The sequence below is a fragment of the Cebus imitator genome, unplaced genomic scaffold (assembly GCF_001604975.1).
Source record: "Cebus imitator isolate Cc_AM_T3 unplaced genomic scaffold, Cebus_imitator-1.0 Scaffold365, whole genome shotgun sequence".
Classification (NCBI taxonomy): Eukaryota; Metazoa; Chordata; class Mammalia; order Primates; family Cebidae; genus Cebus; species Cebus imitator.
In genome coordinates this window covers 1,084,915-1,092,080 of record NW_016107680.1, presented here as the reverse complement: position 1 = coordinate 1,092,080, position 7,166 = coordinate 1,084,915, and the positions used below count along the sequence as shown (strand labels likewise).

Here is a 7,166-nt window from a genome sequence, read left to right as displayed (position 1 = left end):
GCCTAGGGGGTGTAGATGGCCATCCCGCCCTATAGGGGTTAGCTGGGCAACTGAGAAGGGGCCATGACAAAGAACAGCTTAGGCATCACGCGACATCAGGCACAGAAAGAGAACAACTAATGAGTAAGAAGAGAAGTGATGTTGATCGGTGGCTCCCCCAGGGTTGAATTCAGAACATGTTCTCCTGTCTCCTGGGTGCCAAGTTTTGACAAAAAGGGCAAAGGACAACTTGAACAATGTGGGGTGGGCGGGTGAAATCTCCATTCATTGTTGTTCACGTGGGAGTGGAGTGCTCAGAATGAGGCAGAGCTTGATGAGGCTCCCTGCCAGCAGCAGCCTCTTGTTTCTCATCAAAAACCAAATACTGTGTCCTTCTTTCTCTTCACCGCTGGGGTTGGAAAGTATCGGAAGAACACGTTGGTACCAGAGGGCAGAGATACTGTGTGAAGAGGACCTTTGTCCTTAACGGGAAAAAACAGGAGAATAAAAAGAGACATTCCAAAGGAAAGACAAAGACTTAAAAGTTGGAAAACAGAAAACAGACTGAAGGAAAAAGAAAAAGCAAGAAAGTGGCCCTGGGTCCAGAAAACACCAAATTTTTTTTCTTTTGCCAGAGGGTGGGAGGAACAATGTAAAGGAAACACACACACACACACACACACACACACACACAAGCACACACACACAGACACACAGACACACTTCAAGAAGCTCATGTAAGGAAAGAGTAGGCACAACCCACATATTCATCAGCAGGGGTTGGGTCAAATATATTATGGTACATCCATACAATAGAATACCATATAGGCTTTTAAAAAGATTTAAGTATACAGATATTAGATATCTTAGATATCTATCAATCACAGATATCTAAGATTGATTTACTGAAAAAATGAAATGGCAGAGTAATTTTTAAAATATAATTTTATTCTAAAAGTAATAATATAGGTTAGTATATGTACAGAAAAGAATATAGAGGATAAAGCACCAAGCAGCCAAAAGTAGTTATTTCCGGGGGGAGAGAGAGAGAAGTAGAAATTATTGTGGAAGGTGATTATGGTTTATAGTACACGTTTTTGTGTTATTTGAAACTTTTAAAAAAATTATATAATTTCCACTGTGTGTTAGGAAGAAATCATTAACAAGTGTAGAAGTAAGTTCTACTGCAAAGAAGAAACATAATACATAGGTCAAAAAAAGAAAATTTTATAATTTGCAGCAAAACTTAACATTGAAGTAATCTATACATAGATGTCTGTATCTATGAAATAGTGAGCCCAAAGTAAGAGTTTTAATTTCATTTAAAGAATGTTTGTCTTAAATTGACGTGACTGATGAATTTTTAAAAGGTGATAATTATGGTTATAACAGGGTTCTGTATTATACTGAATATTAGATATAATTCTAACTTACCTATTGATGTAATTAATATTTTTCAGTAATTGAATATTTTCTTCTGGTCAACTTGAATATTCTCTTCATATTTGGGTAAATCTCATAAAGTAACTCTAATTGCTTTAATTTAAAGATAGTCCTTCCAACAAGAAACTCACAAAGTACTAAGAGGAGAGGGAGAGCAAGAAAATTTTACAAATATATATTGAAATACATGAACAGAATATTTTATGAACATGTCTTTATGAAATGCATGAACAGGTCTTTAGAAAACAGCAGAATTTGGAAGCCATCTAACTGGACTGCAATAGTCAACCTACATAGACGGGTCCAACTGCTGTACCTTTTTTTTTTTTTGAGACACAGTCTCGCTCTGTCGCCTAGGCTGAAGTACGGTGGCAAGATATCGGCTCACTGCAGCCTCTGCCTTCTGGATTCAAGCGATTCTCCTGCCTCAGCTTCCCAAGCAGCTGGGACTACAGGCGCCCGCCACCACGCCCAGCTAATTTTTTGTATTTTTAGTAGATTCAGGGTTTCACCGTGTTAGCCAGGACGGTCTCGATCTCCCGATGTCGTGATCCATCCGCCTCGGCCTCCCAAAGTGCCGGGATTACAGGCGTGAGCCACCGCGCCCGGCCCAACGGCTATAACTTTTGAACTAGACTAGGTTACATGCGAAACATACAGTAATGATAATTTCACCTGGGGGTTTGGACATTCTTCCATTTATCATTTAGGAAAAGCCCTTTGTGAAATCAGACCAAGAAGCCATCCAGAGCATCGTAAAATCTCAGCCACAGCCACACCAAAAAGAAAAAAAAAAAAGTGTAAATCTCTTGCTGTGTACAAAATCACACAGAAGCTATGCTCCAGTCTGCTTGCATGTGGCAGTCAGGTGAGATAGAATTCTATTTAATATGGCCGGGCGTGGTGGCTCCCGCCTGTAATCCCAGCACTTTGGGAGGCCGAGGCGGGTGGATTGCTTGAGGTCAGGAGTTCAAGACCAGCCTGGCCAACATGGTGAAACCCCGTCTCTATTAAAAAAAAAAAAAAAATTCTATTTAATAGGATGTCATCAACAATCCACTCACATGGAGCTGGGGCCCTGTCCCACATTAATTGAAGCGTAAGATGAATTGTCTAAGACGGGAAAAACGTACATGTATTTAAAATATGATTTTGGAAACGTTTGAAAGTTTGTCTTACGCATTTCAGGCTGAAGTAAACCTTCAGAGACATTTCTCCCCACAGTCTTGTAAAATTAGAGGCCAGGCAGAAACGAATTAAAAGGCTAGGATGAGGAAGTCAGTCCGGGGGGCGGGGTGGGGGAATCTTAACACCCAGAACGGTGCGCAGAGGCCACAGGAAACGGTCCCCTTCCACCATCAGGAGCAAGGTGAGGCACTGGGGAAACCCAGCGGGAGACACCGCTCTCAGACGGGAGGAGGTGCTGGCTGTAAGGAACTCAGGCTGTCTTGTCTTGTGAGAACGGTTACGGAACGGACACCACAAGCGCAAGGGACTTGTGAGATAACTAAACACACCGCTCCTTGGCCACTTAGCTTCTCGACAGGCCCCAGGGCCCCACCTTTCCTGGGCTGCCTTCCCAGCGTGCCCTGCGCCTCCCCAGCGTGCCCTGCGCCTCTCCCGGCATGCCCTGCGGCCGCTCCCCCAGCTGCTCTCCCGGAGGCTTCCGGGTGCCCCTCCGCCATGTGCAGCTTCCCCAAGACTTGGATGCTCAGACGGGAGCTGTCCAGCCCCTGCATCAGGAAGAGGGCTTGCTTGCGTGTGGTAACCACCTTCTTTAACGTGAGATTCCCCCAGGTCCCATAAATGCTAGCGAAATCTCCCTAACCCCCTCCCATTCCATGTGACCCTCAAAATCCTGGGACACCTTTGGCCCCAGGACTTCCCACCTGTGAACAAGTCTCACTTCCAAAAGTCAGCCAGTCTCAGGCCAAGCTGTCTAGGGAGAACACCTGCTCAGGATCAAAACGTTTCCTCTTCATTTTTTTTGTAGAAATCTTCAGCTTTGGCCTGTCTTGAGCTATTATTCACTGTCTAATTGCTTTGTTCCCAAGTAACTCAAATGAAATCAAATTCTGCAGAAACCGAGTTTCACTGTGTCTGGAGGAACAAGGAATGCAAAGGGAGTGTGAGGGAACAAACTACCCACCTTTTCCAGTCGTGGCGTCGTGCTGAATACAAACTTTACCCAATTGTATTGTTGATATTATGAGTGTGTGACATCAAGAATTTAGAATTTATAGAGTAATTTATGTGTTCATTAACGAACTTGACTCTAGAAATAATTCTGTTGGTTGGTGGATTGTGGTTATCCTGCGCACTTTATGAATAAACAATCTGTGAGAGCTTAGGAGACTTGCTAAAGCCTCATATCTAGTAAGTAGCAGAACTAAGGACTCAAACCCAGGATTTCTCACTTTATTTCCCATGTTAAATTATTTATTTTTTTAAAAAAGTCATGAAATTATTATTCAAAGCTCTTCGTTTATTTGTGCTTATTTTGATTAAAGAACTATTCTATGATGTTTTTGATTAATATAAATAAAGGACTATTCTATGATGATAAATATCTTTTTTTGAGGATAGTCTGATAAAAAAACAAAATGCATCCATATATATAGAGATACTGTAGATACAGAGCTATGTGAGAGACAGAGAGAAAGAGAAAGATATATGTGTACAATATAGGAAAGAGTTGTACGGAAAGAAAGAGAGAAAAAGAGAAGGGGAGGTGATATGACTCAAAAGAGAGACCTCTCAGTTGGGTGGTCCTCTGGGGATTTGGGATGACATTGGGCCACTTGTGGTTCATAATACCAGGATCACACTAATAATTCTCGTATCTCAGGCTCAGCCCCACCTGGCCTTTCTGGAGCCTTTCAAACCCATGGATCTCCTAGGATAATTTCAGCCTGACTTTGGAGTAGAAGATGGAGAGAAGACAAGATGTATTATTCAGGACAGGTAATGAGTATGTCATATACCAAGAGATCTGGCATATATGATCAGGATTAATGATTTTTATCATCACCCTGTGTTTCATCGGAGTTTTTTTTTTTTTTTTTTTTTTTTTTTTTTTTTTTTATGTGCTTTTAACGTCTAATGTTAGAAAAGTAAATTCCTGGAAAAATCAGTTAAAGGCTGGATCATTTATTCATTTTATAGTATAGGCTAAGGACACTTTTACCAGAGCTTGAGAACTTATTTTATGATAATACTCAGATATTTTCTGAGGGAATATGGTATTAAAGATTTTGACAGTACGAAAGGAACAGAGGTGATTAAAAATACTATTTTTCCTGCACTATATATCCTGGTCTGTATTTTAAAGATAAAGGAGTCTATTGGAAAAGATCTTGATGTAAGAAATTCAAGTCTTTAAAAGAAGCTCTGAACTTGTACTTTTTAAAAAGAGGGTAAGAATATCATCTTAAAATACTTTTTGAACATTACAAATGATTTAATTGCACACTAAAATAATTTAAGTATCCAGTTAAACACAGATGAGGAAAATAGGTGATTCTGTTTAGGGATTTGATTGAAGAACTCGTGCAACAATGCAATGAAACAAACCCAGATTTATAACAGTAGACATAGTCTTAGGCCTAAAAAAATTTTAGAAAAATATATTTAGCCAATATAGATTATTTTGTTTTTGAAGAAGATGGCATTTAGTAAAAAGTTACAAAGTCCTTAATGAAGAGGTCTAAAGTCATTAATACATGAGCACTTCAATTGTAAGCCTTCCCATTATAGTTACCTGTAGGAGTAAATAAAGGAGCTTTGTTAAATGTAAGACCCCATCTTTTCTACTTAAGTCTTTTAAACTTTTAGGTCCCTTAGAAATTTCACCACTAAAATAAAAGTGTGATTGCTAAATCAGTATTAAGATAGTTAGAATCCAACTGTGGGTTTTTTCCTAGATTATTTATTTTTTATTTCTTCTTGGATTCTATACATAAATATTTTGCTTTGATACTTTGAAACTTAACAGAAAAGGAGAATTTCTATAATGGGATTCCTACTTATTTTATATCTATGAAAGCTACTTTGCTTGTTTATTTTCTATATACAGATAGAAAAATGTATGGAGCTAATTTTAAAAATCCAATACATTTTCTGTTATGGAATTTAAATTAAGCTTGACAGTAACTTATTTTTTTGTCCTTGGGGAGAAATATCAAAAGTTAGTTTCCTCTCTGAGGGCAGATCAAATTTATTGTGTGACAGATGATTTCTTAAACACACCGGATCTGTCCTAAAATACTGTCTTTTGGATATAGGCCTTAAGACTACCTTCCAAGTAAAGGAGGCCTTTGGGATACTTAAGAATGTAAGCTCTCTTGGATAAAGTCTGAGATGAACTATCCTTATTTCAAAATCCACTTATAGAGTATAGTGTTAAAGATCGGCTTTGAGTGTATTGACTTTGTCATAATCTTATCATACGTTAACATTTAAATTTCTCTGGAAGGATTGTGGAGAGAACTTTTTCTGCTACAGAAAGTGTACAACATGGTAAAGACAATTAGAGGAAGAGAAATGGCAGCCCTGCCCAAGCAGTGAGAATGATAAAATGACCTGGAGGGCTCCAGAGACAGCTGGCAAGGTTCAAATTCAAGCTCTACCAAATAACTATGTAAGGTTTCACTGTACAATGGAGATAACATATAGTACATTTACCTCATACTGTTGTCGTAAGGATTATATAAATGTGTCTGGCATACAGCAAGCAGTCAATAAATGTTTGCTATTATTATTACAGCTAAAAACTTAAGCTACTTACCTGTGCCTATAGAGACAGTGAGTGATGAGCTAAAATATGGCCTAGATGGTTATGTTTGAGGTTTCTTTCAGAATGTTAATCCGTCTGGCCTCATAATCATTTTCCTTGTTATACTACCTATAATGTAACCCCTGGCCCCAATTGTCTAGCCTATATACCCTTTCAGAATTCTCTTACCCTAATGTTCATCTGGGTTTCTTGTTCACTCTTCCAAGCTCTTACTCTTCCCCTTCTTGTAAAATCCTCCAACCGTGCCCTCCAGAACTCCCAACCCATGAAGCACAATCACGTCTCCATTCTCCACCCTTCTAAATGCTGTGATCTAGTTTATTCGCAAACTGGCTTTTTGCCCAAGACATTACTTCCTTTCTCGGCAAGAAGCTGCCCATTCACCTTGCTCTTTAGTGCCATTTACAGACCATTTCCCTTTAAATTTCTTCACCCGCAGCCACCTCAGATATCTCACTGACATTATTAGGACAGTGTTAGGAATGATAATAATTGATATTGGCAGGGTTAAATGGGGACAATGCATGTACAATGCTTGACATAGTGATAAGAACATACAAAATTCTTAGTAAATTTTAGTTTTTACTATTCACCTTGTGAGTGAAGGAGGTCTTTGGGGGGTACTTAAGAATGTAAACTGCCTTGAAAGTCTGAGATGAACCGTGATATCCAAAATAACTACACCTGAGAAATCATGCATTAAGCCTATTCCTGACTATTATCTCCTATCTGTTCTAGTCCACTGACTTTCCCGCTATTTTCCAGTTTTTTTTTCCTCTCCCCATTTATGTATTTTATTGCATTTTAGGTTTTGGGGTACATGTGAAAAACATGCAAGATTGTTGCATAGGTACACACGTGGCAGTGTGATTTGCTGCCTTCCTCCCCATCACCTACATCTGGCATCTCTCCCCTTGCTATCTCTCCCCAGCTCCCCACCCCCCACCGC

At 39.4% G+C, this 7,166-nt stretch overlaps 1 long non-coding RNA gene across 1 annotated transcript in view; it reads left to right on the top strand.

Moving 5' to 3' along the window:
• The first annotated feature begins 3,118 nt into the window (after window positions 1–3,118).
• LOC108288119 overlaps window positions 3,119–7,166 on the top strand; it is a 14,096-nt gene continuing 10,048 nt past the window's right edge. The window contains exons 1-2 of the long non-coding RNA XR_001818606.2: window positions 3,119–3,204; window positions 4,271–4,386. This is a non-coding gene — a long non-coding RNA (uncharacterized LOC108288119). The remainder of the gene's footprint in view (window positions 3,205–4,270; window positions 4,387–7,166) is intronic.